Consider the following 21,329-nt stretch of genomic DNA (forward strand, 5'->3'; position numbering starts at 1 on the left):
TGGAGCTGCAATCCTGGGATGCTGCTCCCAGTGAAGCCACACAGCGCTCCCAGGGTGTGGCCAGCTGCTCCCTGGCTTTTTCCCTCCTTAGATTACTTTGTCCCTGCCCGTGGATGATGGCCATGAGTAAGGCTGCAGCTGCAATCCGTGGGGATTGCACACAACACCCCTCACAGATATGTATTTTCCCCTGTCAGTGTACACACGTCTGTCCAAACTACAGGGTTGGTTTGTGAGTCAGCACTGGGGGCAGAGGTCACCTCCAGCTCATGCTGTAAATCCTCACCTGCCTCCAGCACCTATTCCTCCTGGAGTCTGATCTCCCCACCTCCTTTTCCTACTGACATCACCTCCTGTGTGCCACAGACACCAACAGCAGCACGGCTCTGACCTCTGCCACCCTGGTGCCAACCCTGGGCTTCCCACTCTTTCTGGATTTTTTTTCCTGTTATTTTTCATAGTAAATTAATTCAAACTTTCTGGAATCAGTAAGAAGTTTAGATTGGTGTTAGAAGATTGGTTGCCCAAAGAAGCTGTGAACTCCTCATCCCTGGAGGTGTTCAAGACCTGGCTGGATGGGACACAGTAATTAGGACTAGTGGAAGGTGTCCTTGCCCATGGCAGGGGATGGAATGAGATGATCTTTAAGATCCTTTCCAACCCAAACTATTCAATGATTTCATGTTTCTGAGCCATGAAACAAATCTAAGTTTCAGAGATTTCATGTTTCTAAGCCATGAAACGAATCTTAAGTTTCAGAGTTTCATGTTTCTAAACTATTCAATGATTTCTAAGCCATGAAACAAATCTAAGTTTCAGAGATTTCATGTTTCCAAACTATTCAATGATTTCATGTTTCTAACCTTTCACAGCCCAAAAAAAAAGAGTCTTCACTCATTAATCTGTGCCTCACCTCTGCCAAATGAAGAAGTGGAGAATAAATGCATTTTCCAATCTGAAAATATGAAATCTACCCACTTCTCCTGTATGTCAAACAGCTGAATTTGAAAAACACAGTGATTCACAGTGTCAAAAAATAAGTTAACAGAATCAGAGATTGGGCTAGGAGAGGACATGCTCCATCAGGCTCCTCCCTGAGTCACTCAGAGCTCAGCTCCTGGCACTGCTGTGTCTCTGCTATCGCTGCCATCTCTGAGACATTTCAGGTCTTGCCCAACACCCACGTGGGGCCCAACCTGTCCCTGCCACCCTTTGGCCAAAGCTCCTTGTTGTGCTTCTCTCATCTGCCTTGTTTTATGTTTCTCTCCCTTTGTTTCTGCTTAGACCTTCAGTTTTCACAGAATCCCTGAGGCTGGAAAAGCCCTCCCAGCCCATGGAGTCCCAGCTGTGCCCCATGCCCAAATTATCAAATATTAGGCCCAAGAGACCGAGGAAAGGAGCAAGTCTTGAAGCAGGCTGGTCTCATGGCTGGTAAAACTCAAACCATCAGAGAAGTGGAAAGGAGTCAAAACATATACTATTGAAAATACACCTTTTCATAGAAATTGGTGATGTGATTTTGGTTATCAGCTTGCTTTCTGCCACAGCAGCTGTGGCTGGAAATGTTCAAGGCCAGGATGGGGCTTGGAGCAGCCTGGGACAGTGGAAGGCGTCCCTGTCCATGGCAGAGGGGTGGGACTGGATGAGCTGTAAGATCTTTTTGAATTTAGTCCTAATTGTAGAATCATTTAGGTTGGAAAAGCCCTCCCAGCCCATGCAGTGCCAGCTGTGCCCCACGGGCACCTTGTCCCCAGCCCAGAGAACTCAGTGCCACCTCCAGGGGACACCTGCAGGGATGGGCACTGCAAAGCTCCCTGGGCAGCCCCTGCCAAGGCCTGAGCTCCCTTTCCATGGGCAAATTGCTGCTGCTGTCCCAGCTGAGCCTGCCCTGGCCCAGCCTGAGGCCGCTCCCTCTGCTCCTGTCCCTGTTCCCTGCGAGCAGAGCCCGACCCCCCCGGCTGTGCCCTCCTGGCAGGGCCTTGTGCAGAGCCACAAGGGCCCCTGAGCCTCCTTTGCTCCAGCCTCAGCCCCTTCCAGCTCCCTCAGCCCCTCCTGGGGCTCCAGCCCCTGCCCAGCTCCCTCAGCTTCTCCTCCTTACAGGGTGTCATTCACCCTTTAGACCCTTCCCCAGCTTTTGGAGTTACCCTTACTCACATCAATCATTTTTTCTCTTTACATTTCCTGGCTTTTTAGGTCTGTTTATCCATAGTGGTGTGTTGGAATTATTATTATTTCTTGCTTGCTGCCACAACTGGAAATCCATACTCCATCTTACAATTTTAAACTTGGGCTACTGCAAATTCCTGCTCTATTTTTATGATCCTACTTCTGCCAGAACCTCAAGGAATCCAAATTATTCATACTAATTAGGCATCATTAAATCTAACTAATTTTCTTCCTTTTTGTTCAGACTTGCAGAGGAGATGCACAGAAAAGTTAGCTATGCAAACCAGTTTCTGTTTAGTCACAGGTGTGTACAGTGTGCCACAATTTGAATCTAAACCAACCATGCTTGTCCTGTGGGTGGATTACAACTTACAAAAACTGTCTTTTAAAGGAGGTTGAGTAAAGGCACCAAGTCACCATAATGAATAAACAAATGCACCTTGAAATTCCACTCAGGGGGACTTTGTAAAGGAAAATTCCTTTCCCGAGTCACGTTCTGATCAAAGGAAACCCAGGAAATCTTTCTGACAGCAGGTACCATGTTCTCCTCACTGATGGTGCTGGAGAAGGGAATCCCACAGAAATGCATTTCAGTAAAATTGTCTTTTAACAGAGAGAGGCAGATCCTGGATTCAGGAAAACATTTTTTTCAGCTATATATGACAAGGGACATTTGGTGGATGCTTTTTGATGGCATTTCACAGGTGTTTCTGGCTGCTGCTGGTGGTTCAAGTTGAGTGACCCATCCAGCAAATGGAATGGAGCAAATCTTGCCCTATAGGAGGACGTGGCCTCCTTCCATTGCCTTTGAAGTGAGCCTGGAGCGGATGAGCTGGACACTGTCGTGGTGTGAATGTCTGAATCTTCCCTCTTCTCCTAAAACAGATGGCCACGAAGCCCTTGGAACAGTTTGCCCAGAGAATTTGTGGCTGCTCCATCCCTGGAAGTGCTCAAGGCCAGCTGGGACAGGTCTTGGAGCAACCTGGGATAGTGGGAGGTGTCCCTGCCCACAGTTTGGAACTGGATGGTCTTTAAGGTCTTTTCCTACCCAAACCATTCTGTGATTCCCCAGGAAAAAGACTTGAATGCACATTTTTTTGTGTGTGTTAGTTACTATTTTCCCTCTGTTAGTCACGTATTTGCTCATTTCAGGAAGACAGGACTGCAATCAAGGTCTGTTGTTTTTCGACTGCAGGCACCAAAGGCAGTTTGAAGCTCTCCTCTTCTCAGAGTAAATATTTCCAGCATATGGAGGGAGAGGCTGCCAAGGGAAGGGAGCATTAGCTGAGCTGCCTCTCTGAACGGGCTGACAGATACCTCCAGTCCCTCATTGCTCACCTCCCGGGGCTGGCTCTGGCACCCTCCACTCCAGAGCAATCCCAAAGCCAAGGAAAGCACGTGCTGGGCTAAGGTGAGCCCAAGGTTGGCTCTGTCAGTCAGGGAGCAGGAGCACCGTGCCAGCAGCACTCACACAATTATCTGGCTCAGGTTTTGAAACCTCTGCTCAACCGTGATGATTCAGCAGCTGATTGCTGTTCATTTACTGGAAACTGCTTCTCATCACTCAGAAGGGAAAAACAACTGGAAAGAGTTTCTACCACTCAGTTTTACAGTAGGCAAGACAACTATGGTTGACTGCAAACTTAAAAAAAAAACCAGCATGAACTGGAAAGCTCCAGACTCAAAACATTTTTTTTACCTTCAGCAGCCATTGGATTTTTATGTTAATATAACTTTCCTTTTATTTGCTCTCTGCTTTTTGGCCTTCTGGGTGCACAGTTCCCAGTTCTTGATTTTTGTCCGACCTCATCAAGACCAGAAACTTCACAGTACATATAGCCCACCCCCACACATACAAACACACACAAAAATTCTTCCTGTAACTGGGAACTGAGCAGTACAAGGGGAAAAAAATGCACTTTTGCAAGATCCTGGAGAATTCTCAAGAGTTCCTGTTGTACCTGGCATCCCAGCAAATGTGTCAAGGACTAACTTGAGACCCTCCAGAGCAAAACCACGAGTGGCTGGCACCTGTAGAAACAATTTTTCACTGGAGCTGCCACACACAGCCCATGGGAATGCAGGAATATGCAAAGTCCATTCCTGAGTTTGACTAAATCACTTTGTAATTCCAGATGGTCACATCCCTGGTGTCACATCAGTGGTATCCAGTCCTGGAATTGCCACACTGAAGAGCAGTGGCTTGATCTGGTACCTTCACTGCAATATTTGAATGCATCACCTGTCCACTGAAAGCCTGGCACCTGCCAGGAGAGTTCTGCCCACAACATTTGACACAGTTTTCTCTTTGGGGACTTTATCACTGATTGGGAGATCAGGGTGTCATTTTACAGGAGCATTTTACAGCGATGGATTTTCATAGTTCTGTGTTGCTGCAGTGACTTCAAAGTAGCCCAGTGTGGTGTTGTGAGGTCCCCAGGATGAGGTGAGAGATGAGAATTTGGCTCCATGTTCTCAGAAGGCTGATTTATATTATATTATATTATATTATATTATATTATATTATATTATATTATATTATATTATATTATATTATATTATATTATATTATATTATATTATATTATATTATATTATATATTATAAAACTATACTAAAGGAAGATAAAGGATACATCTGAATGCTTAAAAACAATGAATAATAAAACCCCATGACAGATTCCTCAGAGTCTGACACAGCTGGCTGTGATTGGTCATTAAATTAAAACAATTCACATGCTGGGTCAACAATTCTCCAAATCACATTCCAAAGCAGCAGAACAGGGAGAAGCTGAAGCTTTCCAGGAGAAGAAATCCTGGTGAAGGGATTTTTCATAAAATATCACAGTGATAGCCTAAAGCCCATTTGCTAACTCAGACACAAAAGTGTAGACAATATTTGTCAAAAAATCCTGTTGTTTCAAGCCTTTCTGGCCAGGTCATCTGAATTCAGGTGCCAGCTACCAGGTACAAACATCTTTCTGTAGTTGGGAAAAATGACAGCAGCTACCCCAGCCTCACCCTGCTTGCTCTGTCACCAGCCCAGCCATGTCCTGTGTAACCACATTTCTCTTCACAGAGAAAAGCGGGGCACAACTCCCTAAGGATATTCTGAGATTCACATTCTCTGAACCTCAGAGAAAGGAAAAACAATTCTTATCTCATTTGCTGTGCCTGTGTTTGTGCAAAAGTAGAATGCAATATGGAGATTGTTTACCCAAAGTGATGAGGGGTTTTGTTTCCTTGGCCTCTCAGGGCCAAGCATGTGTGTGAGTTGGGACTGTTGGGTGACAATAATGAGATTCTGTGCAGTTGAGTGCTTGGCAGATTCAGTTTAGATGCAATGTAGTATAGATGTAATATAATATAGAATAATATAATATAATAAAGTAATTAATTAGCCTTCGGATATCAATGGAGTCCTCCTCATCATTCACCCCGGACATGGGGCAAAAATATCACCAATAGTCCTGGAGGAAGACACAATGCCAAAGAGGGCCCAACCACTGCAGCTGATTGAAATCCACATTCCCAGGGCAGGTGTCTTGTTTCTTGGCTTGGTTTTGCTCCCCTCCTGTGCTCACATTTACATTTACATGGCACAGCAAGGCCAGTGGTGCTGCTCATCACAACATCCTGCTGCACACAGTGGCCTCATCACGTCACCTCTGCCACCCCAGCAGTGCAGCCTGCCAGCCAAGGCTGGACAGGCACTGCAGCATTTTTCCAGGGCAAGCACGTGCCTAAAAAACTTCCACTCCATAGGGGTTGTTCCGTGTAAGCTGCCTGGCTCGGTGACACTTCAGGCCACATCCTGCTAAGGGCAGAGTGAGATGTTTTTATCAGGTGTGTAATGGTTGCTAATGAAGAATTAACAATTAAGCAGTGGGAGTTGCAGCAGACCATCCCACTTAGGTGATAGCATCTTGGCACAGGGAGCATCCCAGAGGGATCACTCACTGCCACTCTTTCAGTCTCTGTCACCAAGACACAAAACTCTGCTCAGCTCACTCCTTCCAGGTGAGGGAAGCTTTGTCACCTGCTATATAGTCTGTCACTATAAATATGGTTTGTCACCTGTGGCAGGTGGAGTGGGCAGCCCTGAGGATCCTCTGAGGCTGTAGCATCTCTGATATAAGAACTTCGTTGAGCCAGGTCTTATAAGTTCTTGGAGGTTTATATCACACCCAAGATAGCTCAGCTACCTTTTGAGGCATAAAATCAGCAGGATGTCTTCTGTTGAAGTGTTGGAAACAAAAAGGTTTAATAAAAAGCAAAATAACAAACAGGGAAAAACTGAGCCAGGTGCAAGAGGTTTTTGCTCTTGGTAAAACACTTCACAAAAGTGATTAATTTCTTTGTTCACTTTTTTCCCTAATAAATTTCCCAAACAAAACTTCTTGGCTCCTGTCTAATTAGCTATCCTTAAGTTTGAAGTCTCCCAAACCTATGAAATGCCTTTTCACCTAATCAAAGAAAGAAACTTCTAAGCTTCTTTCCTTTTTAAGAAATCAAAAAATAGTTTTGTAACTCCATGAGCAAAAAGCAAATTCCTACACATCTCCATAGGTTCAGTCATGGATTCCACAGCTTCAGACCCATCCCTGGCTGCCACAACATCATTTACACATTCCTAAAAAAAATGTGGATTCATCAATGTACATAACAAATCCCTGAAATTTTTTTGCTTTTTTTTTCTCCATGTGATTTATATCTGGAAATATTGCCACATATTCAATAATAGGAGCAATGACAACAGTGGTTTGTGCCTGAATCCTCATCTGCTTTTCCATATTTCTCCCAGTGTCTTCACAACTGCTGAACTCCTCTCTGGCCAGATGTATCTCACCCCCATAAAAAGTTAATGAAATTGGAGACGTGTTTTTAAAAATACCTGTTTTCTCAGGGTGGGCCGAGTGATCTTCATGTTCCTTTGTATCCCTTTATATATTTCCTTTATATATTATGTTTATGTCTATTATTCCTGATAAATTTTGAACCTCTTGGAAATCTGTTTGCATCCTCTCAGTGGATTCTCCTTGTGCAAGCTCAGGATCCAGGTGGGTTTTGGGATGCAGTTTGTGAGTGTGAGTTCCCAGAGCTCCTGAAGAGAACTTTTATTTATGGGGCACCTTTAGACACCCCAGTCCTGCCTGGGGAAGGAAAAAACCCAGCTCAGCATTCCCCCTCCTGCTCTCAGCCCTGCACACACCTGAGGCATCATTCCACCCTCCCTCTTGTGGGAAATGTAGAAAAATTTTGTGGATTGTAGAAAATTTTTAAAAATTGATAGAGGGCTTATATAGTTTATATTTGTACGTAGTATGTATTTGTATTTTTATTATAATTTGTTGAGATGACAGTTAGAAAAACTGAAAGTTTAAGAATTTTATTATTGGGTTTGTTTATAATTAGAAAGTGTTGGTTTTGTTCTGAAGTACTAGTAACTTTTCCAGGCATGTAATTATGGTAAAGTTCTTTTTTTAAATATATTAATTTGGAAGTTGTTCGTTTATATTGTGTTTTTGGGGGTAATAAGTTGGGATTGTTTGGGAGATGGTTGGTGATTGTACAGATTGTATTTGGTTTAGGTCTTTTTTAGGTACTTTTTATATTTAATTGGTATTGTAAGTAACTTTCTATAAGGTGAAGTAAAGTCTTTATTTTGTAGGACTTTACATTTTATTTCAGTCTAGGTTTTTTTAATTATTTTTTGAATTAAAAGAAGGTAAAGTAGGTGGTTTTTTGTTTTTGTGGGACTAGTATATAATAGCTTAACTTTTTCTTTACAACTATTAGAATCTTTACTGTTTTTTTTTTTCTTTTACAGACATGTAAATTACAGGTTATCTCACCCTTGTATGTATTGTCTCACCCTTCAAATGAGGCTGAAATTAATAAAAATTTTTAAAACACCTCTCTCGGGTCGTCACATCTCTGGGTTAAGAAACGGCTTAATCTGGGTTAAAAAGGGGCTTAAACTGGATTAAAAAAAAACGCCTCTCCCTCAGGTTCTCCATTCTGTTGGTTTCTGCAGGTCTGTATTGAAGGCACTTGAGATGGTAGTTCATGTTTGGACTCAGGTGTTTATTGTTTCTTATCAGTGTAACAGCCTCACAACCATGAGTTCTGCAGCCTTTCATTGGCAAGGCACAAAATGCCTATCTCTTGTTGCAAGGTCTTTTAAGGCTAAACTATCTAATTAAGAAATGACATTTAGATTGTTTTCCCTTTTAACCCAATAACTGATCCTTCCAAGCCTGCAATGCAGACTTCTCTGTCCAATTATAAAACATCACTTAAACCCATGAAGAAGGAGGAAGAAGAAGGTGAAGAAGGAAGAAATAGGTAAAGAAGAACAACTTGCCTCTGCTTTAAAACTTCTATCTCGCTTCATATTTATTACTATAATCTAAAACCCCAAACTTAAGGTTTTCTACCCTGTGATATTACACACTTCTAACTAACTACACACTCGTATTCTTAGTGCTATTAATTAATTTTGGAAGCCTTTTCCATAGTCTCAGGTCAATTGCAGTGTTCTCTTGTGAGTCTGTGCCTTTCAGCACAGAAAGTTTAAAATTCTCAGCATCCAGAATTCCAACCACTCTTCTCAAAAACCACCCTTGCCACCATCTCCCCGAATTTCTGACCTGCTGCTGCCTCCAGAGTTAACCCTTCCCTCTCATCACTGCCTTGCAATCTCTTTCCTCTCTTATCCTATTTTCCTTGCCTCACTCACCCAGGCTGTAATTACATTACTCACAGTGGGTCAAGCAAATGTGATGTCATAGGTTGGTAAAAACACTGGCCAAATTTACCCCTTGCTGAGCCAGTAGGAACTGAATTTTGGCCCCAACCCCATGAGCAGGCACATACCAGTTTAATTGCACCCCTGAGTCTGGTGTGACCTGCTCTGGGACCGTGCCCATGTGTGAAGGGCAGCACGTGTCACACGCCCAGGGCCCCAAAAAGACCCTTTGCAGAAAGATCCTCTCCAGCTGTGCCTGGCTCTGGAACTCTGTTCCATCCCAGATCAGGCTCTGCTTTCACACACAGGGGGAACAGGAAAGGGTCTTGTGGCCCCAAACCCTGAGCAGGCTCAGGGAACCTCAAAATGAGAAAAAGCAGAGAGCACAGATAGAAAATAAAAATAATATGGTGAAAGGCTCCCTGTCCATAGCAAAGGGGTGGAACTACGTGGGCTTTAAAGTCCTTTCCAACCCAAACGACCCCATGATGCTGTGAAAATCCAGCAGCCAGAGTTCTCTCAGTCCCAAAGGCACAAAAATCGAATCCCAGTGCATGTCCCTGTGCATTAACATTCATCCATCACCACAGTTATTAGCCAGGCCTGAGCTGTAACATTTTATGGCTTTTAGGACCTCTCACTTAACGGCATCCCTGTGAACTCATCCACTCAGCAATAAACTGTTAATATTGTGATAAACTCTGCAGGCAGGGAGCACCAGGTTTACACACAAACCATGGGGAAACTGAGGCAGAGTTAAAAACTGCTCAGGGCAGGTGCCTCACTGAGCCCTGAGACAGCAGAGTGAGGTCTGAGTGAGAGCCAAAGCATCCAACAGAACCTTTCCCCTTTCCTCTTCCCTTTTCCTCATCCCAAAGCATGGTTCTTCCCATTTCTACGAAGAGTTTCGAAGGTTTTTTGCTTTTGCAGGAATTCAGCCCAGATCTGGTCTGCTAAGTCAAAGATCTTCCTCAGGTGAAATAAGCCTTGGATCAAGCCCCAGGAGAAGGGATTTCTGTGGATTATTTATTTTTGATCCTTTTGTATGTGAACCACAATCAAAAAAAAAAAAAAAAGTAATACAGGAATAGCACACCAGAGATGGTATCTCCCTAGAAAAGGACCCAGCATTTTTATTTTGGGGCAAAGATTCAGAAGTTCTCCAGCAGGTAAAAATGGCTTTTCCAAGAAAAAGCTTGTAAGATTCAGATCATTTAGCCATATGCCCATTTTTTTTTCTTGTTTTTTTTGGTACACTTTGTTTTTAACTGAAGTAAAGCCATGAATGCATGCCAGCCCTTTATCTTTCCAAAAAAGGGGGAGAAACTTAGTCACAATATATCCATCATTCCCAATTCCTCCAACAGCCTGAAAACATCAAGGAAAAGGCCCAGTCTAATGAAAGAAAAAAGCGGGGGGGGCAACTTTATTTGGAAAAAATAGTAAGTCAAACAAGCTTCCATATGTTTACCATAAAAATAATCTAGACTCCACCTTGGGGTGTATAAAAATACAGGCTACAGATTGTGTATTTTGGCATTAGTTAAAAAATGCCTTTGTAAACATGCCCTATTAAAATTTAACTGCAGCTTTTATCATTGACTCAAGTAACATATGAAAGGGCTTGAACACTTATCACAAAAGCAGTTGTTTTATCAGGGCTTAGTAATAGCAGTGATGGATTGTGCAATTTGCAGGGCATGCCTGGTTTACAATTGCAGATGTGCTGGTAAGTACTATCATATACATCTGTAAAGTCTCCTTTAAAGTGTATCCAGAAACATTAACACCTATTAAAAACAAAAAAAAAAAAAAAAAAAAAAAAAAGAAAAGGAAAAAAAGGTTATAGGAGCAGCAGACTTTTCAATCCTGCAGATAAGATTTAAATTAACACAAGAGGATTGTGTCCAGATTTTTGGCCAAGAGAGGGACCTGCAGGTGGTGCTTTTTAGTGGTTGCTGGGATTAAATTAGGACAAATATCCCCAGATAGCTCCAGATTGAGGCTCGGTGTCACTTCTTGGCTGTAGTTTTTACAGTATCAAAATAAATGTTGTAAGAGCCCATCCGACTCATCGAGCTGTCGTGTCTGGGCTCTCCCCACTCAGTTTGGATTTTAATGAGCCAGAGAGGCTTGATCTTCTTAAGAAGTAGCTTATATGACTCACTAATTTTGCATTAGCCCAGAAATTGCCTGGCTAAGCACTCGTGCCACCCACGGGCCTGTGGCAAATCCTTGGCATCCCTCGGTGCCAGTGACAACCCGAGATCAAGCGGGAGCAACAATGAGCTCACTTGGACCCTACACTTGTACCAGAAATTCCTTCAGCAGACACATTCTAAGCCTTACAAAGTAGTCACTGTTCCTGCCCCAAAAAGAGGGAGAGTTTTGATGAAAGAGTGACATTAAATCATCACTGCTGCCAAAGAACTGCCGAGGAACTGCCTGGTTACTCTGCTGGGGCAGCAGGAGCTGAGAGAGCCCCACACATCTTGGGTTTGAGGAGCACACAGAGGATCAGGCTGGTGTAAGAATGATGCCTTGTGAAGAGACTAGACAGAGCTAAAGAATAAAGCAGGGGTTTATTCAAAGGATTTCCTCCACGGATCCACCTTGGGCAGCACCAGAGCCCAGCCAGGGCTGCACCCAAGATGAACCAAAATGGCCCCAAAATGCACGGCCGGGCACGGGGTCTCTCCCTTGGATCAGTTCTGCTCCATTTGCACCTTGCAGTTCATTGTCCCATTCCAGCTTCAGCCCAGGCAGTCCCACCCTGCTTGTTTTTCTCTCTCCAGCCCACGGGGTTTGTGCTCCTGGGCTGAGATTTGGGTCATTTGTCCTTGGTGCCCAGCTGGAGCAGGAATTGTTTTGTCTCCCTGCTCTGTGCACAGAGCTCACCATCCCCTAAAATGAAGCCCAGACCCACACACTGAAGCAGCACAGAATGTGAAAAATAGAAAAGCTCAAACCTGAGGCATCAAGAACAGGGTGGCAGGGTGGCAGGAGGGACTTACAGCCAGTGTCACATCAGGGGTCACCTTGCAGCAGCAGCATCATGGTGTATTTACACAGGCACAAGACACCAAAGGGTGCAGGCACCAAGAAGTTTCCTCCTTCAGCTTTTTGGAGCTTGCTCTGTTGTGTTAAAAAAAAAAAAAAAAAAAAAAAGGGGCTGCTATTTATTTTTAAAATTGAAGGCTTTCTGTATTTTGACTGTATTGCATGGAAACTCCTCATAGGAAGGTCTGCAATTGCACATAAAAACAATAAATGCCTTTTTGTGCTTTTGAGTGGAAAAGCTTTCATGATCACAAAGGAGGAGAAAGCAGGAGGAAAGTTCAGAACATCTGCAGGTGGACAGCACAAAACCTCCTTTGACTGAGGGGCAAAGACAGTTGCTCAATAAACACTCCACTGTTTTTCTTTTTTTGGGGAAGGGGGTTTGGTGGGCTTTTTTAAAAATGAGTGTGAGATTGGGAATTCAAAGGATTATATTCAGCACAGTTTAGTCTCAGTAGAACACATATTCCAAGACCTGCACACGTTGCCAAATGTTCCAGTTCATTTCACAGGACTCGAATATATCACTTCTGTTGTTGTTTCTGTTGCAGGAAAAAAATCCCCTGGATGCAGGACAATGTTTGATTTTGCATCAAAGCAGATACTGGCAGTATGTGGATTAACTAATTACCTCCGTTTACACAAGGAGAAGTTTATTTTGGTGGGGGATGAAAATGACTGGAAAATACGAGTCAGATATTTCATCTCTTCTTTTCCCAAGTGCCAGACACACGTGCTAACAATATCCCCCAGCCATTCATCACACCTTCTGTTTGCTGTGCCTTAACCCCATGGAAGGAGTGCCAAGCTGGGAATATGAATTCTAGACATTTCTGATCCCAAAGAGTATGTTTGGGTTTGGAATTTTCCCCCCTCTTTTCTTGGAGACTGGAAAAACAAGGTGTTGTGTTCATGCCAGATTATTTTTGGAGGTCATTAATGCACCAGTGGGTTCAAAGTGAAAGGATGGAAATTTCAGTGAGATATACAAAAGGAATTGTTCCCTGGGTTCCCACAGGGTGCCCAGAGCAGCTGTGGCTGCCCCTGGATCCCTGGCAGTGCCCAAGGCCAGGCTGGAGCAGCCTGGGACAGTAGGAGGTGTCCCTGAATGGGATGGCATGGGATGGGCTTTAAGGTCTTTTCCAACCCAAACCATTCTGTGGTTCCATGATTCTGGGAAAGGGAATAATATCCAGCAGGCCATGCTGATGAGAAGCTTTCAAGTGGCAAAGAGCCAGTGGGATGTCTCAGCTCTGTGATTGCAGGAGGGTGTCTCCAGTCAGCAAAACGTCACCAAGTCCTTGCCAGAGTGGCCCCACAAGGCCACTTGGGGTAACTAACCTGTGTTTGCACTTTAACATCTGCTCTGCTTTATCAGTGCATTTTACAGCCACTGCTGGTAACTGAGTTATATCACTGCCCTGAGGTACCTCTGAACTCCAAGGCTGTTGCCATGCACAAAAAAAACCCTGAGGCAGGTGGAAGAGAGAGCATGGGGAGGTATCTGGAGTAATTCTGATTATAGGATCATTCTGAAGAACACCCCAGGTAGAGCAGCCTGCTCAGGGGTGCAAGGAACAAACCCCAGTGACAGCCTTAACCAGTCCACAGGGCTGTCCCCTCATTCTCCAGGTGACACAGAGGGCATTTCAAGGGGCAATTTTTCCCCATCAGCAGTGAGGGGCACTCAGGAGTTGCAGGCTGCTCCTGCCCATGAAGACCTGGCCCTCAGCAGTGCCCTGGGGGCTCTCTCCTCATGCTCAGGCACAGCAGAAATAAGGCAACCCTGAATTGCAAGGCTGCAGGGGAGAGAGCTGAGCTGTGCAAGCAGAGATTTCACCCTCAGCACTGCAAAATGAGAACTGATTTTTATTATTTTTTTTTTCTGCTGTTGCTGTAGGTTTGACTTCCAGCACCCTCAGCAGGGGCATATTTCAGGGGGGCTTATCTTCTCAAAGAGCATTTTGGGGAGCCTTTTGGCATGCTTTTACATGAGAGATGCTATAAATTCAAGGAGCAAACAACACATATTCATAAAGCTCTGATGACTGCAGTGAAGAGCTGAGACATACATGCTTTCCTTTACTCCCATGGCCATGGCAAGGACCTGCTGGCTTTGCTGGGAGCAGACAGGTCCCTCCCCAAGGGCATTATGCAGTCAGTTGGTGGCCAAAAATCCAGTTTCAGCTGCGTGCTTACACAGATTTGGGGGAAAAGGTGTTTTCCAGCATGGGCATCCTGGTCCTGAGTCTCCTTGTGTTCCCTACCACTTTTTATCTGAGATGCAGGCAGGGTCCCAGCCTTTGTCTCTCTTTCTGGGTTTGCATTTTTAAGCTGGGGATTATGAACATTGTGGGGGTCATGAACAGGTAACAGGAGAGGATCTCTTGTACCACACATGGCAGAGGGAAAGTGGTGACATATCCCACAGAGCGACCATTTCTCTTCAAATCAGCCAAATTCCTGCTGCAAACCCCATGGGAGATCCCCCCTGCCCATGTGGGGCCTGGAAAGATGCAGAAATTCCTCATACCATCAGCAAACCCATTGTCTGGGCAGCATTTAAAGGTTGGGATGAATAATTGCTGAATTGTGGTGAGCTGAACAAGGAGAACACCCACAAGAGCACGGAACGTGCCATCTATGGTTCTGTGGGTGACCACAGCCATTCCTCCATCCTCCCTGCAAACAAATTGTCCAGCAAAGCCACACAAGCTGCAGATGGGTTTGTTCTGAGGGTGGCACTGAAATATCACCAAATAATTCCTGGGTGATACTCCTTTCCTCTGGGCACAGCTCTGGGTTTTGGGGAGAGCCTGGCATGTTAAATTCCAGCTGGCACAAGCTCCCTGGATAAGGTGGGCATACAGATCTCCCTCAGGGTGGTTGGTGGGGCTCAGCATGGCTGCTGATGTTTATCCACACCCCCACTCCCAATTTATGGAGTTTTGGAAGCACCTTTCTGGTCACTGGCACGGGGTGACAGCCTGAAAATGCTGTGTCCACCTGGCACCCATCCAATCACCCTGTGTGGTTTTCCTGCACGTCGTGTTTAGATCACAAACTGTGGAAATGTTTTATCTTCAGGAGGAGGATCCTATCACTGGGAAGACTATATCCTTCCTAATTTGTAATTGTGATATTGCCAAGGAAGTTATGGAAGTCTGGGTTGCTTTAAATTATCTAGACTTTTTCCCGACTTTTTATAAGTAATATTTTAGCAAACAGCAGTACTTTTGCATCTCAATCCTTTAAGGAAAAAATTAAAGTTCTTCAAATTACAATTCTAACTCCTCTATTCTATTTCCATTCTTTCTCTATCCAAAGATAACCTGCCAATAAATAGCAGAGGCATAATACAAAATTGCAGTGAAATATTGAAGAGGGAGGAGATAAGGAGTTTGCTACAAAAACTAATAATTACTGGCTTAATATAGCCCAAACCTATTTGAAAATAAGAGTTCCCAATTTGGAGAAGAAACATGTTTGATGTTGTAAAACAGAAGTTAGGATGAGCTTGTTTCATGTTTAATAAATTGATTTTTTTTCTAGTATCTGATCTAAACCTTGCCCTCTGTCAGTGTAAAGCCTCTATCCTTTCTCTTAGGACTTCATGCCCTTTTTAAAAGTTCCTCTCCCGCTCTCTTGGAGCCCCTTTAGGTGCTAGAAAGTGCTGGAAGGTCTTTCCAGAGCCTTCTCCAGGCTGCACAACCCCAACTCTCACTAATAACCATGTGTACTCCATTAGGGATCAATAGGGAAAAGTGCCCAGCAAAGGAACAGCTTTTAAAATCCTCCCATTTGGTGTCTGCAGCACTCTGGTGTCACTGTCACAGCCTGGCAGATCTGTCCCTGGGTATGTCCAGAAAGGTGTTTAGAGACAGAGTTTGGTGGTGTGTCACCATCATATTTGCTGGAAAAATCCCTTTGCCAGGATTTCTCTTCTGGGAACCTGAGAAGCCTCAGAGAAAAAAGAAAACAATTTTATCTCATTTGCTTCTCCTGTGTTTTGCTGCTTTGGAATGTGGTGTGGAGATTATTTACCAACAGGTGATTGTTTCATTGGTTTCTGCTGTGAATTGCTTTGACTTAATCGCCAACTGGGGCCAAGATGTGTTGGGACTCTGGAAAGAGTCACAAGTTTTCTTTGGTATCTTCTAGCTTTCTGTCTGTATCCTTTCTGTATTCTTTAGTGTCGTTTAGTACAGTATTTTTTAATATAATATAGATCATAAAAGAGTAAATTAGCCTTCTGAGAACATGGAGTCAGATTCATCATTCCTCCCTTCGATGGAGGTTCACAGAACCCCAGAATCACTGGGTTGGAAGAGACCTCCAAGACCATCGAGTCCAGCCCAGCCCCAACCCCTCAACTGAACCCTGGCCCCCAGTGCCACATCCAGGCTTTGTTAAACACACCCAGGGATGGGGACTCCACCCCCTCCCCGGGCAGCCATTCCAGAACTTTCTCACCCTTGCTGCAAAAACCTTTTCCCTGCTCTCCAACCTGTATTTCCCTTGGTGCAGCTCGAGGCTGTGTGCTCTGGTTGTGTCAGTGCTGCTGCAGACAGAGCCCAGCCCCAGGTGAGCACAGGCACCTTTCAGGAGCTGTGCAGAGCGATGGGGGCAGCCCTGAGTCTCCTCTTCTCCAGGCTGAGCACCCCCAGCTCCCTCAGGGCTTCCTCACAGGGTTTGTGTTCCCAGCCCCTCTCCAGCCTCGCTGTCCCCTCTGGATGTGCTCAACGTCCCAAGGTTCTTCCCAACCTGAGGGGCCAGAGCTGGGCACAGCACTCTGGGTGTGCCCTCAGCAGGGCAGGGACAGAATGAGCTCCCTGCTCCTGCTGGCCACACCATTCCTGATCCAGGCCAGGGTCAATGGTCAGAGTTGAAGATATTAAAGGACTTTTCCCACCCAAACAACCCCATGATCCCCAGCTCATGTAAATCTGTGAATTTTCCTGCTGCCACCAGAGCCACACTGGTTCACATTGCCAGCTCAAGGCACATGAAATAATTTCAAATTAAAGCACAGGGGAGTGGGGGGAGGGCAGAAGCAGGGCACAGGTTTAGTTTTTATAAGGACTGGTCAGGGTGCTCTAAATTTAGGCTGACTGCCTTCCCAAGCCCTGCCAGCACCACCCCAGCTGTGGGAAAGGGCTGCAAACAAATCCCACAGAATGAATGAAGAGGCAGGTGAGTGCAGGGGAGAGGCAGGAAGGTGTTCTGGAAATGGCGCAGCTGTCTGTGGCCTCTCCTGTGAGAAAGCTGAATGAGCCTGCTGGCCCCAAAAGAGATCATCTGACCCCTTTCAGTTTTCTGAACAGTGTTTCCATACCCACAGCTGGAGGATTATTTGAGATATCACACTGTTTATGCTGCCTGTGGCCTTGGTATGAGGTGAAAATCAGGATAGTTCACTGCCTAAGTGACAGGAGATGTGCTCTGATAAGACAATGATTATCCCCAAGCCCCTTCTGAACCCTCAGTCATTACCCACCTTCAAAATTGTGAATTTTTGAAGCCATTACCATTTTCTAAATCTTCAGCCATTATCCACCTTAAAAATATTAATTTTGGAAGCCATTACCACCTTCTAAATCCTCAACCATTGTCCACCTTAAAAATGTGAATTTTTGAAGCCATTACCCACCTTAAAATTATGAATTTTTGAAGCCATTACCACCTTCTGAACCCTCAGCCATCACCCACCTTCACACACATCCTCCATGTCCTCCCTCAGCTAAAACTGAGCACTCCCAGTTACCCTGAAGGGTCTCAGAAAAGGTAATTCAAGGGAAATTGCTGTGGCACAAAGCAAAACCAGGATTTCTCAACTGAGAAGCCACCATTTCTCTGAGGACAGGCTGACACTTCACTGAGCCCTGCTGTGTGAAAACGTGGCAGTTTCACCTTGTGGAAATCTCTATTTGTACCTTCTTGGCAGCTGAGCACCTCCTAAGGCTTGGCATATGGTATCATCTGAAGCACAAAATAAAAATATTGCATCCATCTGTACTTCTACTTGTTTTGGAGAGCCAATTTTTACACTCAGAAAAGCAGGTTGGTTTAAGATTGCATTAAAAAAATATTAAAAACTCATTGCAATGTCACAAAAAACATTGTCATGAAGTATTTGATCAGAAGAAACACTTCCAGAGAGAATCACATTTGCTCTTGGGCTGTTATCCAAGTTGTTGGTAGGATGAATGAGCCCTAACGTGGAATTAAATGCAATTAATGCCTATGGCAAGGTTCCTTTGAATTCCTATGAAATAAAGGAGAATTCATTCCTCATGTATTAAGTCTATTCACGACCATTAAGTGCATTAGTTACTAATACTTTACTCCTGCAGCATTTGTCAGCCCCTTTAATGTCTAGAGTCCAGGCCAATTAGAAAATAAGACTGGAACAAATGGAGATAAAGTGCCTTTGAAATTCTCAGCTTCTCTCTGCTGTTGCCTTAATGTCAAAAAGTGCTTTACTGGGGCAGGCACACAGCCAAATCGTGCCTAGGGAAATTCCCTGCCTCCAAGTTATCTATTTAAATCCAGGGGCATTATTCTCTAATGGCCCTTCCTGGTACTTTCTCTTTGCTTCTCCATTTAGCTGCACTGCAAAAGTGCTGCCTTTTTTTGTTTGGATTTCATGTCCTAGGGGATTTTATTTTTCCTTAAATCACTGGGCAGCCCCCCAGACTTGGAAAACTCTGGGTTATTTCTGGATGTGCCTCTAATTTCTAGGGAAGGCTTATCTTGCCAGCTCCAACCCCTTTTCCCTACCTGACCCCCTTGAGAACAAGACGTATTGGCTGCTCATAATTCACGCAAAACGTCCAAAGTTGCAGGGCAAAGAGAAACAAGCTGAGTTATTTTTATCTCCTCTCCCGGAATAAATCCCCCCACAGTTCATTTCCAGGCATCCATCACCTCACACCAGAGGCAGGGCTTTGGGAATGAAGGGAGATCTAAGCAGAGAGGCCTCTGGAGCATTAACCTGCTCCGAGTGGGATAGAGGCAAAGCAGGACCACATTCCACCTCCAGAAGTCAAAACCTTGGTACCTTTAAAGCAAAAAAAAAAAAAAAAAAAATTTACCAACACGTGCATGCACCGTTCACTTAATTAAAAACCATCACAACCAGCTTTGTTCTCTGCTCTGGGTCTGTCTGGAAGTGTTGGATACCAAGGACAGATAGGAAACATGGCACACACTGAGGAGAGCTTTGGGGATAATCTGAAAACAAATATTGAAACCACAATAAATCCTGCCCCTCTCTGCCCCAGAATGACCACAAGCTGAACTGCAAATTTTGCTGCAGCTTATCTCGTTTTATATCGTTTATCCCTGAATCAAATGATTCTTGGTCTGTGAATTATGTAAATTCATGTAAATTACAGCAACCCCGTCTGTGTGCACCAGCCCTTGGCAGGAAGTGATGTGTTATTGTTCCAGCTCTCTGAGATGAAAGTGGAAACTCTTAAATGCTCTAAGAAAGTGTCTGTAAAAGTCAATAAAAAAATAAAAAAGTTTCTTTCCTTGCTGTAGAGCCAGTTTTCAATATTTGGCATCATTGTAGGGGACATTTCTGCTTATCTGGCTCATCTTTGTGTGGGCCATTAGCATGAGTCTGGGACTGAAAAATTATCAAATATTAGGCCCAAAAGACTGAGGAAAGGAGCAAGACTTGAAGCAGGCTGGTCTCATGGTTGGTGAAATTTGAACCATCAGAGAAGTGGAAAGGAGTCAAAAAATATACTGCTCAAAATACACCTTTTCATAGAGACTGGTGATGTGATTTTGGTTATCAGCTTGCTTTCTGCCCACAGCAGCTGTGGCTGGCAGTGTCCAAGGCCAGGCTGGGGCTTGGAGCAGCCTGGGATAGTGGAAGGTGTCCCTGTCCATGGTGTTAAAAATTGGTTAGAAACTGATGTAAAATAGTTGATAGATGGTTAAGCATGTCTGTTAGTTTGGTTAGTATATTGTAAAAGGGGTTAAAAGGGTAGTTATAAGAAATGCATACTCGATGTACCATAACATACCTCAGTAAAGTGCACCAGGAGCCAGCCTGGACAGAACTGTAAAGGGCCAATCAAGCGCCTTAAACCTTTGTGCAAATGAAGGATCCTAAAAGAAACCAATCCAAAGAGACAAAAAACAGGATAAAAAGGAGCTTCTGGCCCACTGAATGTGTGCTTCATCTGGGACATCGGGGCCATCGCTGCTGAGCAGCCCCAGCAACAGGAACACTCCTGCTCGGCCTGTGGGCCCTCACGCTTTGGGTCTTTCTTTTTATTATAACAAAACCTGACATCACTTTAGTACCAGGAGCCTACTCTCATTTTTATCACATGGCAGGGGGTTGGGACTGGATGAGCTGTAAGATCTTTTTGAATTTAGTCCTAATTGTAGAATCATTTAGGTTGGCAAAGCCCTCCCAGCCCATGGAGTGCCAGCTGTGCCCCATGGGCACCTTGTCCCCAGCCCAGAGCACTCAGTGCCACCTCCAGGGGACACCTGCAGGGATGGGCACTGCAAAGCTCCCTGGGCAGCCCCTGCCAAGGCCTGAGCTCTCTTTCCATGGGCAAATTGCTGCTGCTGTCCCAGCTGAGCCTGCCCTGGCCCAGCCTGAGGCCGTTCCCTCTGCTCCTGTCCCTGTTCCCCGGCAGCAGAGCCCGACCCCCACCTTGCTACAACCTCCTCTCAGGTAGAAAACTTCACTTTTTTTCCTCCTGCAGTCATGGAAATGCTGATTTTCAAGAAAAAGCCGTGGCACAAGAGCTCCCAGGCTCCCTGTGCTGAGCTGGGTTCAGCATTGGCTCTGAGAGCAGAGCTGGCAGCAGGTTTGCTCCCAGCCACAGCTCCCCATCATCCTGGCAGCCACTTATGAAATCCTCGCTGTCCTCGGCCTCCCAGCTGCTGTTATTTATTTCATTAGTAAACAGCATGTTTGCAGTGCTTTCAGAAAGTAAATTTCCAGTTTCTGGGAAATAGGAATGAAGCTAAATTAAATCAAAACTTTCACAATGTTTCCCATGGAATAGAGGCTGTGCTGGCTTGGCATTTTCGCCAGTAGTTCAGGAAAAAAAAAACCCAACTACAAAACAGGCCTTCTGTGCTGAGCTTGGGTGTGATTGCACTTCAAAATTTAGTTTTAGGTTTGAATTTCTATCCGAATCATTCCACCTTCTTAAATATCATACATGGATTTTATAAGAATGAAAACTCAAGCTTCAGAGGACTTTTAGACCTTTAATGTGTATTTTTAAAGCAGCAAATAAATATCTTGAATTTGTATGAATTCATACTTCCACCTGTCCAAGTGTCTGCAAGGGACTTTGGAGCTTAGTACAGGGA

The 21,329-nt window shown here is 44.6% G+C and overlaps 1 long non-coding RNA gene across 1 annotated transcript; it reads right to left on the bottom strand.

Annotated features, from left to right (window-relative positions):
* Nucleotides 1-17,923: 17,923 nt before the first annotated feature.
* LOC141728321 (uncharacterized) lies at nucleotides 17,924-20,830 on the bottom strand. The gene is made up of 3 exons (XR_012579239.1): nucleotides 20,670-20,830; nucleotides 20,015-20,099; nucleotides 17,924-19,035 (listed from the first exon to the last, which is right to left on the bottom strand). It is a non-coding gene; the product is annotated as an uncharacterized LOC141728321 (long non-coding RNA).
* Between the last annotated feature and the right edge of the window lie 499 nt (nucleotides 20,831-21,329).

The sequence above is a fragment of the Zonotrichia albicollis genome, chromosome 2, assembly GCF_047830755.1.
Source record: "Zonotrichia albicollis isolate bZonAlb1 chromosome 2, bZonAlb1.hap1, whole genome shotgun sequence".
Lineage (NCBI taxonomy): Eukaryota > Metazoa > Chordata > Aves > Passeriformes > Passerellidae > Zonotrichia > Zonotrichia albicollis.